Raw genomic sequence first — 17,264 nt, forward strand, 5'->3', positions numbered from 1 at the left:
TAGGAAATGATTATGGGAAAATACTCCCACGAATAGGTCCTGGAGGCTCTCTTGAAGTTGTTCCAAAAAATCTAGACATAGCTAATAAGATCTTAGGCATAAGGGATCTCACATTGAATAATATAGTGATCAAATTTGAAATGAAGCCAGCAAATATGCTATACTCAAGCAGAAAAGGAGTACTATACGCTCCCAGGGACTTAGCTACTCCTGAAGAACTCTGTAAGGAGATTCAGCAAGTAGAACAGGTTACAAAGGCAACTGTACTAAACCCTCATCCCACATCTAGAGATGGTAAACCATACACTAGCTACACTATACATGTTGACTTCTCTCAAGAAATGGATTTTCCTACAATAATTCCTATATGGAGTGCCCTCACTGTGGTGAAACAGTTCATACCAAAACCGTTGAGATGTTTCAAGTGCCAGAAATTTGGCCATAACTCTCTAAACTGTTGAGGTAAAGATACTTGTGGTATTTGTGGAGATAATCACCCCATGACAGCTTGCCCTGAGTTAAACAAAACCAGAAATGAACAAAAAGTAAGATGTGCAAACTGTAATGGACAGCACACTGCCCTCAGTAAAGAGTGCCAGGATCACAAGTTTAGAGCTGCAATACTGAAAACGTCAGTCACAAAAGGTATATCATTCAAAGATGCAGTTCAAGCTTTTACTGACACCAAAGGGAAGACTCTGCACACACCACCACCAGCTTTAAACTTTGAAAATTTTCCAGTCCTTGTTCACCCTTCAATCACACCAGAAGCAAAAATACAGGAACCAATTAACAAGGAAGTTGTCTTACTGAGAGAAAAAATAGACCAACTAACCACAGTAGTGTCATCATTGTGCTCACTGATTGCTTCCAGTGTAAAGTTAAGCAAAAGCTCGAAGTCAGAGATACAGAAGATCCTGTCTTCACTGAAGAAATCTGAATCCTTTGTTTCTGGAAATGAAACAGACTCAGAGAATGGTATGGATGAAGATAACTTTGTTCCAAAGAAAATTTTGTCCTCTCCAGGGAAAAAGACATTAAATAAGCGTGTTCATAAACAAAAAATCAAAGAATGACTACAAGGGTAATCCTACTAAACATTAGGGGAATGGGAAAATCAAAGGTAGTAGAATTGAAAAACCTTCTAGTGAGGAGTAAGCCAAATATTGTACTAATTCAGGAAACTTTATTGAATTAACAGAAAACTTCCCCAAATTTTAAGGGCTATAGCATGGCTAGATGGGATAGGAAGACAGGACCAGGGGGAGAACTTATGACTTTAGTTAAGGATAATATCCCGTTTAAAATAGTAGATGATTTTACCCCAGGAAAAAATGAAATTGGGATTATATCTGTCAAAGAGGATGGAACGGATAACTGGATATCCGTTATCAACTATTATAACAGGACTGCAACTGACTTTGATTTTAAGCAGTTCAAAGATGGTTTTCAGAAATGTAAAGAGAGGAAAATAATTGCGGGTGACTTAAAACCTTCATAACCCAATGTGGGACTCAACATCTTCTCCAAATCGTAATTCTAATTTACTGGCAGATTTTATTACTGATCCTCAAAATATGATTTGTCTTATCACTCCAATAGATCTAGGTACTAGGCTAAACCCCTTAAATGGGAAGACTTCTAATATAGATTTAATAATTGCTTCTTTAGACCTTTCAGTTGATTTTGAGGTTGTTATACCGTCACCCTTTGACTCTGATCATTTCCCAGTAATGTCAGTGCTTAATTTTTCTGCTTATAGACTTCAGTTAATGAAGTCGGTGAGTTGGAAGTTCCGCAAGGAGTCCTGGCCTGAATGGCAGAGAGAGGTAGACTCGGATCTGACGGATGTTGAACTACCTACCTCTGTTGAGGAGCTTAATGAGAAGTTAACTCAAGTTATGGTGAATGCTAGTGAAAGGGTATTTGGGTATGTAAAACTTAAAAGAAAATCTAGAAACTCCACACCAGGGTGGAATGCTGCATGCCAAAAAGCTTATAAGGAACGAAACACGGCAAGAAACAAGTTTAGAAGAAATCCTACAATTGCAAACAAAATTGAAATGAATGCAAAACAAGCCATCTTTAGGAAAATTGTTCCCCAAGAAATCAAGAATGGATGGAAGACTCTAATTGAGACAAATTTTACGAAGACTACATCAATCAAAGAGTTGTGGAGGAACTGGAAAGTCTACACTGGACAAAGGTTGTGGATCATGATACACAACGGAACCACTGCCGCCACAACACCCGAGAAAATAAAACTTCTGAAAGAGTATCTAATTGCAAACATTCCTCCACAACTTTCTACTCAAAACCGACCCACTATGCAACCTACACAGGTCTTCCCTAAGAATGATATTGAACTTGTATAACAGGATATTGATACGATTATTAAAAAATTAAAACCAGGGGCTATGGGCCCAGACAGGATTCACAATGAGATGCTGTCCAACATGTCCCCCCTGCTTAAGGCTTCTGTCTTAACTTTGTTTAATAGGTCCATCAAGGAAGGTTTTGTCCCATCGCTTTGGAAAAAAGCTGCAATAATACCAATCCTGAAACCCCAAAAGGACCCTACATCCCCAAAATCATATCGCCCAATTGCCTTGACTTCATGCCTCTGCAAGCTAATGGAGAGATTGATAAAAAAGAAAGTTCTACCAGAAATTGAGAAAGTACTTCAGCCAGAACAACTAGGCTTTCTGCCCCAACGCAGTACAATAGACTGTCTTGTGAGGCTTGAAAATCAAATAAAACAGGGATTCCGCCTAGGAAAAGAAACTCTAGCTGTTTTCCTTGATATGACTTCAGCATTTGACAGAGTGAATATCCCTACTCTAATGGCAAAACTAAAGAAGCTAAATATTAGCCCTCAAATCGTGGAATGGATTGGTAATTTCTTGACTGAGAGGAAAATAGAAATAACTTTAGAAAATCATTCGTCTGGCTTTTTTAGTGCTCCAAATAATGTGGGTCTCCCCCAAGGAAGGGTACTGAGTCCTTTATTGTTTTTAGTATATTGTCACGATATAAACTTAGATACGATACTGGGTTGTAAACTATACTTATATGCTGATGACATTGCAGTAGCTGCCTCCTCTCGAGATAGGGGATGCCTTAAGGCTTCAGTCCAAAAAGCCCTGTATTACTTAGAAAATTGGACAATGGAAAACTACATGTCATTTTCAACAGAGAAGTCAGTAAGTGTTCTTTTCTCAAGGAAAAATCGAACAAATGTTCAACCCCCCATTGTGTCTTTAGCAGGAGTGGACATCCAACATGCAGAGAAATTTTGCTATCTAGGAGTCTTACTGGATTCAAAGTTGCTATGGACTAACCACATCGACTATCTTGTTGGTAACCTGAGAAGTAGGGCAAACTTTCTCAATGCAATCTGCCTCTCTAAAAGAGGAGCCCCATATTCTTGTGTTTCAAAACTAATTGGAGCAACAATCACCAGCAAACTGGACTATGGTAGCATGTTCTATAGGGAAGCAACTAAGCACAACCTCCAGAAACTTGATTCAGCTTTTAATCAAGTTCTCCGACGAGCTCTAGGCTGCTTAAAAACCACCCCCACCCCAGCCCTCTACTGTGAGCTTGGCGTCACATCACTTTAGAGGAGAAGAAATAATCTTCAAGCCCGTTACTTTCTAAAAAAATGGGATCAACAAATCATATTGTTTATAAAGAATGCATTGCTACATGAAATCAAGATCTCCAGTTTAGACCAAGGTTTTCCCCTACAGTCTATAAATATTCTTGTCTGATGAGTAATGCTGGCCTTCCAGGCCTAGTTCCAACCCCAAATATAGATGACCTTTCCTCACGCTTCAACGGAATAGGTAATGTAATTAATTTAGCTCTAGATAATAGAATTAATGATTTAGGAACAATAATTTTAAAATTAGAGTGGTATAGGCTGACTCTGCAATGGACTGACTTTACTCACATATATACTGACGGATCTAAGTCGGAAATGGGTGTAGGCTGCGCTTTTGTAGTCCCGTCAACTGGTGCTTCTTGCGGATTTAAGCTTCCTGACAAGCTTACTGTTTTTTCTGCAGAAATGATTGCTATTTATCAAGCACTTCTTTATATTAAGTCAAACGGTATAGTTGGTAGCTTTTTGATTTGTTCTGATTCTCTATCTGTGTTAAATTACTTAGCTATGAAACGAAATGATGCCAAAGAAACTGCTGCACAAATTGAAAAAATAGTTGATGACCTTCTAATACATGGTTATGATCTACAACTTACATGGGTCCCAGCACATGCAGGTATTCCTGGGAACGAGTCAGCTGACAAAATGGCAAAATGGGCTTGCAGAAATGGTGAATTGTTGGATGTAAACTTGTCCCTGAGTGAATATATTCAGAGTTATAAGGCCAAATCCGCAATTGATGAGAAAGCTGATTTCACAAGAAAGTCCACTAATACAATTTTGGATCTATATGATTTTTAGCCTCCTCCATTGGACCTAATTCACAGTGAGAGGAAAATTGCCACAACAATATTTCGAATCAGATCTGGCCATGCTAAAGTGAATTCTGTTCTCTTTAAATGGAATTTGGTTGACTCCCCAAATTGCATTGTATGTAATGTATATGAATATGTCCGCCATGTTATAATTTCGTGTAAAAAGTATTATATCCAGCGTGAAATATTAAAAAGAAAAGTTCTAAAGCTCTTTGGTGCCTTTACTTTCCGTGCGGTGGTGGGTCATTCATCCACCCCTCCGTGGGCTCGTAGGGTGTCTGTTTCTGCACTGGGTTGTTTTATTAGAACTTCAAGTTTATTCGATGTGCTTTAACAGTCTTGGGTCATGTTGTATCAAGTCAAATGTTTATTAATGTATTCAATATATTGTATAAGTTTAATGTGTTTCCCACGAAATTTAATGTAAATTGTAATTTATGGCTGTAAATACTATAGAATTAATTAGGGTGGTCTGACGTAGGTGGCTATACTAGTGGAAAAAATGGTTTCCCACCAATAAAGAATCTGCAAATAACGATTCTAAGTGATTCGCTAATCTGAAAGTAGTCATCGTTTCTTAAAAATTCTCCATACACATTGTCTGGACAAGATTGATACGTACGTGACGGAGCTGATTCATGCTCCAAAAACGTTGGAATCAACAACAACAACACGACGTCGGATGTTCCAATTTACCATTTAGTTCAACTACATTGATAAAGTAGGGCTGTTGTGCAGTTTTACATGGAGTAAACAGATTAAATACTGATAATAACTCGTTATGGTTTGGGATAATTCCAGTTTGTCTTGTATATATCCTAAAATTAATGAGACTTAACTAAAGTATTCATTAACCAGAGGCTTAAAAATGAAAGGTAATTACCAATATAGGAAGGATTTTGGAGCCTGAGCTATCCAAAAATTTGTCTTATTATTACACCCGTGAGTTGTCTGTTTGTTTGGTGCTTTTCCTATCCCCTAAAAACTGAACTCCAAAACCCATTTCATAATCTCCATATTATTTAATTAATGTAACTGGTAAAGTCCTCCAAGGATAGAAATGATGAGAACATATACATTTACGCTCTAAATGATCTATTATCTCGTGAAGAAATAAAATGGTTCATTTGCCAATAGTAATACTTTGCTGCTGTAATAGAAGACTACGTTGCTACTGTACAATATTTATATCAAAGAAATAATAGCCTGTATACTGACAAATGGGCTCTTTTTCCCCATTTATTAATGTAATTTGCCAAGAAAAGTAATTCTTAACCCATTAATGCCCAAGCCTAGATCCAATTGCAAATCCCTGCTGAATTTTTTCAAGGGAAGTCATTGAATTCCAATTTAGAAGTTTTTTAGTGTCAACAAAAAAATAGCACCCATTAGTGCTATGGATGTTAGCATTTGGGAACAATGAGAAAATCCTGGTAAATCTTTACTTATCAAATTAGTCTATAACGTAAAAAAAGTAGTAAAAAATATGAGAAAACAAGAAGAATTCGAGTTTTATGCATGAAGTTTCAAGGTGGAATTTCACTGTGTAGTTTTGATACTGTAGACGTATTTTCTTCCGACAAACTATGCATCGGTCTTGCTTTGTAGGAGGCTCAATGATGCGGACAGAATCCTGCCTCTGAAAACACGGATCGCTCCAGGATCCCCCCCTCTCTGTTGACCGTACTAAACTTCAGTTGCTGCAAAGACTCTCCACAATTTTTCTCAGATATGTTAGAAGTGACAAATTTCCTCCGTCATCATTTTCTTGGAGGTGACAGTAGAATTTCTAAACTGTAACACCGTGAATGCACAGAAGATTCTGATCTAACATCTAATATCATTTTTGCTTCCCACAATGGGTCTATAGCAAGAAAGGGCGTTGTCTATGACGTCAACACTGGTCAAACTTTGGTTTATAGTTCTTCACAACGGCTAGCAGTAGGATAAATAGATCTTCGTAACTCTGCTTGAGCGCGGTTTCCTTGAAACATGGGCCCAATAGTATCAATGTTGGTTGCGATGCATGAAACTTTACTGTCATTCGATTTGGTAGCTAAAACAGATCCCAACAACCTGAAATCAAAGAACCCACACTCTTTCTTTTCCAGAGTCTTATCCAAAGAGCACCCTCTCAAGCGATTTTCACGGGCCGTTCTAGTCACCCCAAAACCAAGGCGATGAAACTGAACATGCAAGTAATAGCTTGTAAAAGAGTGGTCGAAATAAACTTCATAAACTTCATGCTTTGATGGGTCTTCAACGGTTGATAGTAATTTTGTTGTAACTCTTTTGCTGAACAGTAAAGAAGGTGACTGTTGATCGGCTGATTCGCCTTGATAGAGATCGATGTTGAAAGGGTAGCCATGAAAACAAGCTAACACTTAGGCTTCATGGCCAAAACCAGTTGGCTTAGACTTGATACACATTTTGTAGTTATGGCACCCGTAGAAATGCAGAATTTACTTGTCTATCGAGAGATTACTGTAGAAGATCTCAAACTGTTTTAACTTTGAGTTTACAGTCTCTAAGAGTGGTTCCACTTTGGTCATTTTGTCGCCACGGTCAACATGTTCATTGTTTGCGAAGTGCAGATACTGTTTTACCTTAGAAAAACTGTTTTTACAATTGGCTTTGGCTACGATAGGAACATCTAAGTCGTCTGACTAGGACCAATATATAAGTTCAATCGGAAGATAATGATACTCATACAGCAGCATAATCACCAGAAAAGTATTCAGGTCTTCAAATCTGAAAGTGCATCCTAAGTTACCTTTCTGTGACACATATCTGGTGATCTCTTTTACAATCAAATCACGAATATCGTCATCAAAGAAATAGAAGAAGATCTCATGGTCAGATATATTTGTCAAGTGAAGAAACTTATGGAGGACACTCTCATGGTGTAAACAAGGGATTGGCGATGCATAAGTTTTTTCCACTATGGATTTTCACTGGCTTGACTTTTAGGAGTAATCCGAGCTTTTCTGTTGGGAGTTGGGCAAATGATCAACAAATTATACTATTGAGCTCAGGAACAGAAAGTGCAGCACGAATTTCTATCGTGCCATCAAAATCATGCGGGAGACTTTGGGATACATCAGCTTCTGCTGCCTGGTCGTTTCTTTGTCACTCACCTTGGCCCCGTCAGGAGGGATTTTAATCATGTCGGCGGGGTCCTTGTCGTTGCCAGACTTCTCTTCTAATGCGGCTACAACTTCCTCAATGTTTTGAAATGGTTTGGATCTCATCGGTAAAGAATTTTTTTTTTTTGGCTTATATCAACCAATACTTTCTGCCCATTGTTTCCGATTGGAAACACTTTCAGAAGTACCCTGAGATATAGATTTTTCATTGCAGACTGACAAATAGCGTTCATTAATCCTACTCCCGAACGAACTGGCCTCGCCAAGGAATCTAGTTTGGGCAGTATTAGTTGAGCTTATAGCTAAGCCTTAGCTTAGAAGTAACCTCATCATGTTTCTTAAAATTTCCACTTTTAATAAATGTGAAAATTTATTTTTATGGTTTAGGCACTGTTCTTAACAATGGAACATTCCTGGGCGTCTCAGCTACAAAACAATGAGCTAAAAAAATCTAAACCAAACTGTTCCCAATTGAGAGCAATAGGCAATAATGGGTTATAGTGGCTATTATATAAAATTACACCGTTATTTTTTAACTGACATTTCCAGTGACTTTGTGCTGACAAAGAAGATCAGCATTGGTTTACATAAAATAGGTAGAAATTTTACTTGTTTCTGATCATCAATTTATTTTAAGCTGAGAAACCAAAAAGAATTTTTTATTAGTAATTAAAGTTGTTTACGTTATGGCTTGAAAAAATCAAGAATACAGATTTCGGAAAACGCATAAAGAACGAAAAAATACCTGCAACAATTGCCTGCAATAATGCTGCCATGTTTTATAAAGCGAACTCTTTTCCAAGGTTGAACTTTTTGAAGTTCAACCAGCTGTAAAAATACGAGCTATTGCTTTCGAGTCCATATAATAAAATATTTCCTGCATTTCGTTTTCCTTCATTCTAAGACGTTTATTACTTTCTTTAATCCTGTCACAATCCAGTCGATCATAACTATTGTGCTGCATAGGCATAAAATTCTGTCAACTTTATAAAAATTAAATTAAAAAAACAAGTTTTTTTAAATGAAAGTAAGCAGCAACATTAAAACTTAGAACGAACAGAAATTACTCTGTATGCGAAAGCGGCTTTTCCTCCTCAACGCCTTGCTCTTTACGCTAAAGTTTGACTCTTGATCTTAACTCTATTTTTAAAACAGTAAGAAACTTTAGCGTAAAGAGCGGGGCGTTGAGGAGGAAAAGCCCCTTTCATATACGGAGTAATTTCTGTTCGTTTCAAGTTTTAATGTTGCTCCTTACTTTTATTTAAAAAACTTGTTTTTTTATTTAATTTCTGGACGTTTTTCAATTAATGTATGTTTTGATCTTGGCTCTCCGCACATACAAAATTAAAACGAAATTTTCATATTAATTAATTGCAATTAATCGGAATATTTTGAGAAAAAGGAGCAAGGGAGGAGGCCTATTTGCCCTCCAATTTTTGGATTGCTTAAAAAAGCAACTAGAATCTTTAATTTTTTACAAACGTTTTCATTGCTAAAATTATATAGGTAACTTACGAATTAACTTACGTAACGAACTTCTATATTCATATGTTTTATATTGAGTTTATGAGTGGGTTCAACCGTAGTCGATACCTCGCTCTTTACACTAAAGCTGAAATCTTGTCCCAATTCCTTAAGAATTACCTCTGAATCGCAAAGGCCGTAGAATAAATAGTTGAAATTACTAAAAATACTTTAACGTAAAGAGTGAGGTAAACCCCTCATATGCGTAACAATATTTGTTCGTTTTAAGTTTTAATGCTGCTCCTTACTTTCAGTAGAAAAAACTTTTCATACTTTTTTCCCTTGTTTTTTAAATAATGCTAGAAAATCCTGCGCCCCCTTCATTGAAATATTCTTCCCCCATGAGAATTTTCTCCATAGAAATATCCTCCTACGTAGCCCCCCCTCAACTCCCTCCTAAACCAAAAAATCCCACTGAAAACGTTTGTACACTTCCAAGTGATCATTACTATATGTAAACACAGGTCAAAGTTTGTAACTTGCAGCCCCTCCCACGGGGACTGCAGGGGAGTAAGTCGTCCCTAGAGATGTAGTTATTAGGTTTTTTTTACTATGGTGAATAAAATGGCTATCTCAGAATTTTGATTCAGTGACTTTTCGGAAAAAATAAGCGTGAGAGGGGGCCTAGGTTCCCTCCAATTTATGGTCACTTAAAAAGGGCATTAGAACTTTTAATTTCCGTTAGAATGAGCCCTTTTTGTGACATTCTAGGACCACTCAGTCGATACCATCACCCCTGGGGAAAAAAAAAAACAAATAAACACGCATCCGTGATTTGTCTTCTGGCAAAAAATGCGAAATTGCACATTTTTGTAGATATGAGCTTGAAACTTCTACTATAAGGTTCTCTGATACGCTGAATCTGATGGTGTGATTTTCGCAAAGATTGTATGACTTTTAGGGGGTGTTTCTCCCGATTTTCTAAAACAAGGCAAATTTTCTCAGGCTCGTTACTTTTGATAGGTATATCTGATCTTGATGAAACTTATATATTTAAAATCAGCAATCAAATGCAATTCTTTTGATGTAATTATTGGTATCAAAATTCCATTTTTAGAGTTTCGGTTACTATTGAGCCGGGTCGCTCCTTACTACAGTTCGTTACCACGAACTGTTGGATCTGTGTTTGTAGCAAGTGGCTAATAGATAAGTATAGCCTAATTCACATAAATGAAAACTTGAATATTAAGCCTGTGATTACTTTGTAAGAACTTTGCTGTTCTAATTTAATATTTTTTTTTGTATAGTATACAAATCAACATTAGAAAAAAAATCCAAAAATATATTGCGATTGCAACAGTTTAAAAAGTTTGGCTTCTTGAACAGAGACCATTTTTTTTATCATGGGAGGGGGTCAAAATAAGGCAATTCGATTTTTTTCCACTTTTTAGATTTTTCTGGAAAGAGTCGTTCTGGAAAAACTATAATCCGTAAGTATCAGTATTGATATCGAACAATAATCAGCCTTAATTTGAAGCAATCAATCGAGGCAATCAATCTGGAACGCTTAGTATCGTGTGCCAAAGGTTGATTATCATTTTAATACAGAGTTCACATAATATGATTTTAATTACCACAAACTGGTTTTTATGGTACTTGGTATTAACCAAGTGACATATAGCAATCGCAAATTCTGTCGGTCTGTCGGTCCCGGTTTTGCTACTTTAGGTACTTCCAGGGAAGCTAAGAAGATGAAATATGGCAGGCGTATCAGGTACCAGACCAGATTAAATAAGAAAAATTCGTTTTCCCGATTTGACCATATGAGGGGGGGGGAGTGGAGAGCCCGTTAATTCGGAAAAAATAGAAAAATTTAGGTATTTTTAACTTACGAACGGTTGATCAGATCTTAATGAAATTTGATGATTGGAAGGATATCATGTCTCAAAGCTGTTATTTTAAATTCCGACCGGATCTGGTGACATTGGGGGGGGGCTGGAAGGGGGAAACCTAAAATCTTGGAAAACACTTAGAGTGGAGGGATCTGGAGGAAACTTGGTGGGAAAAATAAGCATAAGTCCTAGATACATGATTGACAAACCGGAATGGATCCGCTCTCTTTGGGGTAGTTGGGGGGGGGGATTAATTCTGAAAAATTACAAAAAATGAGGTATTTTTAACTTACGAACGGGTGATCAGATCTCAATGAAATTTCATATTTAGAAGGATATTGTGTCTCAAAGCTCTTATTTGAAATCCCGACCGGATCTGGTAACATTAGGGGGGAGTTGGGAGGGGGAAACCTAAAACTTGGAAAACAATTAGAGGGGAGGGATTGGGATGAAACTTGGTGGGAAAAATAAACACGAGTCCTAGATACATGATTGAGATAAGCAGAACGGGTCCGCTCTCTTTGGGGTAGTTGGGGGGGGGGGGTGTTAATTCTAAAAATTTAGAAAAAATGAGGTATTTTTAACTTACGAACGGGTGATCAGATCTCGATAAAATTTGATATTTAGAAGGATAATATGTCTCAAAGCTCTTATTTTAAATTCCGACCGGATCTGGTGACATTGGGGGGGAGTTGGGAGGGGGAAACCTAAAACTTGGAAAACACTTACCGTGGAGGGATCGGGATGAAACTTGGTGGGAAAAATATGCACAAGTCCCAGATACATGATTGAGATAACCAGAACGGATCCGATCTCTTTGGGGTAGTTGTTTTTAATTCTGAAAAATTAGAAGAATGAGGTATATTTTAACTTAAAAACGGGTGATCAGATCTCAATGAAATTTGATATTTAGAAGGATATTGTGTCTCAAAGCTCTTGTTTTAAATTCCGACCAGATCCGGTGACATTGGGGGGAGTTTGGGGTGGGAGAACCTAAAATCATGGAAAACGCCTAGATTGGAGGGATCGGGATGAAACTTGGTGGGAAAAATAATCAGAAGTCTTAGATACGTGATTTACATAATTGGAACGGATCTGCTCTATTTGGGGGGGGGGGGGTAATTCTGAAAAATTAGAAAAAATGACGCATTTTTGACTTACGAGGGAGTGATAGGATCTTCGTGAAAATTTATATTTAGAAGCGACTTGTAACTCAGATCTCTTATTTTGAATATCAACCGGATTCAGCGTCATTTGGGGGGCAGTTGGGGGGGGGGGGTGGAAATATTAGAAAATACTTAAAGCGGCGAGATCAGGAGGAAACTGGATAGGAAGAATAGAAACCTGTCTGAGATACGTGAATGACATAATCGGACCGGATCTGCTCTCTTTGGTGGAGTTGGGGGGGGGGGGTAATTTTGAAAATTGAGGTATTCGTAACTTACGAAAGGGTGACCAGATCTTAGTGAAATTTTATATTTAGAAGGATCTTGTGCTTTAAAGCTCTTTTTTTAAACTCCGACCAGATCCTGTGACATTTGGGGGAGTTGGAGGGGGAAACCGGAATTCTTGGACAACGTGAAAATTTGGGTATTTTTATCTTACGAATAGGTGATCGGATCTTAATGAAATTTGATATTTAGGAGGAATTCATGTCTCGAGCTCTTATTTCAAATCCCGACCAGATCTTTTGAAATTTGGAGGATTTGGAGGGGGAAATCTTGGAAAACACTTGGAGTGGAGGAATCGGGATGAAGCTTGGTGGATAGAATAAGCAAATGTCCTTGATACGTGATTGACGTAACCATACCGGATTTGCTCTCTTTGGGGGAGTTAGGGGAGGTGTTCAGTGATTTGGTGAGTTTGATGCTTCTGGACGTGCTAGGACGATGAAAATTGGTAGGCGTGTCAAGGAGTTGCAAAAATTGACTTGATAAAGTTGTTTTTCCAGATTCGACCATCTGGGGGGCTAAAGGGAGAGGAAAAATTAGAAAAAATAGGTATTTATAACTTACGAGTTGGTGATCGGATCTTAATGAATTTTGATATTTAGAAGGACATCGTGACTCAGAGCTCTTATTTTAAATCCTGACCGGCATTAAGTCTCTGATTTTCCTTTTTAATCAATCTATTGATTCTTAGAATTTTGTTAGAGCTCATACCATATGAGCTCTTGGCTCTTAGCTCTTCTTACCTCGTCACGAGTGCCATGTGCTCTCTTAGCTCTTGTTGAATAGCTAGCTTATAGCCTACATGGTATGATATAGCTTTTTTTACAGCTTTTAAAATCTTATATTGCTTGCATCTTTGGCAAACTTTTGTTCAGGCTGTGATTCATGCTCCATGGGAGGCAAGAGAATTAATTTTCTATATCTCTCAGGCTCGTAGCTTTTGATAGATAAGATTAAACTTAATCTTATTTATATATTTAAAATCAGTTTTAAATATAATATATTTAATGAAAAGAGAAATTAACAATGCTACAGCACAAACACAAAAAAAAAAAAAAAAAAAAAAAAAAAAAAAAAAAGAGACAGAAGGAGAAAAGGAAGAATGTTTTCCTAAATTAGTGATTAATATAGACCAGCACTTGAATGAGGCCTTAACCCTACTCATCAATACAATCACATAGGTCAAACAGCATAGCCACACACAATCAACCATAAAGAATAATCCATGGACAGGCAGTCATGTCGTCAATAAGTATAAGTCGTCATTTACCAAACAATAGAAAAAATAATATAGACAAATAATTCAGAGGCAACACCCAACATAAGGGCTCATCAGGAGAATACACCGGCCTATATAGGGTTTCGCCACTCTAAATTCTCTACCCAGCACAGTGTTGTGGCTACCACAGAATATCCATGGCATCCCCGCGTCAGGTATCACCCCCAAAATACATGCCCATGAAAAAAAAAACAGCAAATGTAAAACAACCAAGTAAAACCAAAAACAAGCTTATCCTGTTAATATATCCCTCCTTTTAGCAACAATAGGTAAACTAAATATTATAAATTTTACCAAATCACAAATATTAACACATTGCAAAAAACCTGAATGAACTAAACAATTATAGAATTCATCTTTACCATGTGGCTAATTTTTTAGAAAATCCGCTCAATTAGAAACACAATTCAAAATAAATGGCGCTGTGACAACATTTCTCGAACCTCCGAAATTAGTTAAAAATTTCTTTAAGTATTTCTAGATAATTCTTTTGATATTTATTTAAAAGTTCGTTATAATGAAAACTAAATTTTTTAAATTGTCAAGTTAATTTATTTGCAGAAAAACCTCTGGATATCAATTTTTGGCTTAAGATTTTACATCTATTTTTAAAATCAATATAATTACTACAAATCCTTGCATAACGAAGTAACTGTGAGAAAAACGCTGAATATGTGATATTTGAGTGTATATTACTTTCAGGGAATGGCAAACTAATCACTTCAAAATCAAAATCATCCGTTTTATTATACATTTTAAAACTTAATTTATTATTATCACAAATATTAATATTTAAATCTAAGAAATGATCTTCATGACCAGCGCCATGACTAGGCTCAAGAATAAGCTCTGATGGATATATATTTTTAGAAATATCAATGAAATCCTTACAATTTAAGACCAAAATATCATCTAAATATCTTTTATAAGGAGCAACATTAGAACTTAGAACGAAGAAAAATTTTCCCGTATATTAGGGGTTTTGTCCCCTCCTCAGTACCTCGCTCTTTACTCTAAAGTGTTTTTTAGCCATTTCAAAAAGAGCTATTTATTCTATTTAAACGGCCTTTGTGAAAAAATTGGAACAAAATAAAACTTTAGTTTAGAGAGCGAGGTATTGACGAAGGGTTGAACCCCCTCATATACGTAATAAAAATATGCGAATATAGAAGTTTGTTCTGTAAATTTATCTTGTAAGTTACGTATATTTATTACTAATAAACACGCTCGTAAATAAAATGAAAAGTTCTAGTGGCCTTTTTAAGTGACCAAAAGAATTAGAGGACAACTAGGCCGCCGCCTCCGCCACCCCTTTTTTCTCAAAACCATCCGATCAAAACTTTGAGAAAGCTATTTAGCCAAAAAAGTAAAATTAATGTGCAAATTTGGTTATAATATAAGTTGAGCCAAAATCAAAACCTGCATTATTTTAAAAACGTTCAGAAGTCAAATAAAAAAAAAAAATTCAAATGAAAGTAAGGAGCGACATTAAAATTTAAAACGAACAGAAATAATTCCATATATGGAAGGGCTTTCCTCTCCTCAATGCCCCGCTCTTTACGCTAAAGTTTGACTCTCTCTCACAGCTCTACTTTTAAAACAATAGAACACTTTAGCGCAAAGAGCGGGGCGTTGAGGAGGGGACAGCCCTTTCATATACGGAATAATTTCGTTTTTTAAGTTTTAACGTCGCTCATTACTTTCAGTTAAAAAAAAAACTTGTCTCTTTAATTTAATCTCTTAAAGAGGTCAGATTTGCTCTAACTGGGAAAAATATGTAAGGGATTTATATCATTGAAATAAAATAAAACGTAACTAAATTTCTTATCTAACTGTATAGTCAAAGAACATACCAGAAAATCTTCATCCATCAGGTTTGAAACCTTGACAGCTCAGCAAATAAATAACTTACCAAAATGCATGCAATTAGTCAGATTGTACACAAAGAAAACGTCCACCTAGAATCTGGAAACCCAGAGTCCAGAAATTCCGGTAGGTGAGAATCTGCTGTTAGTTAACCTAGTCTAATCAAAAAGGATCTATTCAACAAACCAATAATTCGAACAAGAAAGTACTGGGCATCCTTAAAGCCTATTTACTAAATAGTTTTGCTTGATGAGTCAAATAGTAGTCCTGCTTTCGACCATAAGCTTTATGAACTGCTTAAATCCAAACATAGTTTTCTTTCGTTTTTTTTGTTAGAAAAACGACAAGCCTTGTAAGTTTTTGCTCCTGGAAATGACCATATTTCACTAAGCTTTTTTCACTGAAAGATGAAGATTTTTCAAAACGGCCATTAGGTACTCTCATATTTTATGCAGTGTGTAGTGCAGCGCAACTGCAACTTGATAAACTTTTAGTCATTGAAGCTTAGTCATACTGAACCTTAATAATATAATAATTTTCGAATAATCCATTTGAAACTAAATGCTTCTTGAAAAAAATTCAGTTCAAAAATTCTCTTGCCCTTTAAGAAAATCCTCATATTAATCCTTTCACTCTTATGGCACACTTACTCAATCCATAAAGTCATTCGTTAAAAAAGGAAAAAAACACGTTTGGCACATGTATTTGTGCCTAAAAGTCTAAAGTCTAAAAGTCTAAAAGTCAGATAAAAAATCTAGAAGGGAAAAGAATGCTTGTGTTTTCAGTCGATTACTTATTCAACAATGAATTTAAATACTTCTTGCTGCAGATAATAAAGTTAAGACTCTGATAATGTCTGTTTAAATCATAACATGATTCAGCTGTACTTTAAATTGAAAATATAGGGAATATTTGTTCATTCGGCATGCAGATAGGCAGGGTCTGCGAGTAAAACTTCCAAGTGGAAAGTTGAATTATTTTACACAGCATGTAATTCACATCCTACCAAAATTTCATAAAAACGCCATGTATCTGAACTTAGCATAAAGGTAATTTAGCAATGCCAAGCAGGAATATGCAAAAATCATATACTTAGAAAAACATTGTGTAAGGATCCTGTTTTCGAAAAGAATAGCACACCATGGGTGATATCAGGTGGTAGCGCTGTCTGTCTGGAGCCAAACAAAAAGGTGGCTCCCCAAATTGGATAGGAAGGTGTCACAAGAAAAGATTTAAAGGTAACGGTAATAACAAGAGGTGACAAAGAGTCAATTTTTGAATAGACCAAGTTAGAGGAAGAGTGTGTTTAGCTGTGTTGCCGTCAGGTAGCTTGGTGATGCAGTGAGCTGTTAGTTGCATTAGTAGGAATGTAGATTGGACCATTAGGCCATTTTTGGTATAAGATTGGATCTTTGTAGTTGTTTATTCAGACATAATTTTTTGTGGACGGCCATAGAGCAGATCAATGGGGTCGTATAAAAAGACCAAAGAAGGTTTTTTGGTTAGCATGACTGGTATTCAAGGGTAAACCAGCTTTGAAAACTACATGGCATGGCAAGTAGAAGCAATAGAAAGAATTTTGAATAATAAATGTGTGCCCTATATTCTAGATTTCTATCTTAAATAGATGCAAATATTTCCGTCAAATTTTTTTCTAAGAACCCAAATTTGCCAAGTTCCACAT

The sequence above is a fragment of the Artemia franciscana genome, chromosome 5 (genome assembly GCF_032884065.1).
Source record: "Artemia franciscana chromosome 5, ASM3288406v1, whole genome shotgun sequence".
Classification (NCBI taxonomy): domain Eukaryota; kingdom Metazoa; phylum Arthropoda; class Branchiopoda; order Anostraca; family Artemiidae; genus Artemia; species Artemia franciscana.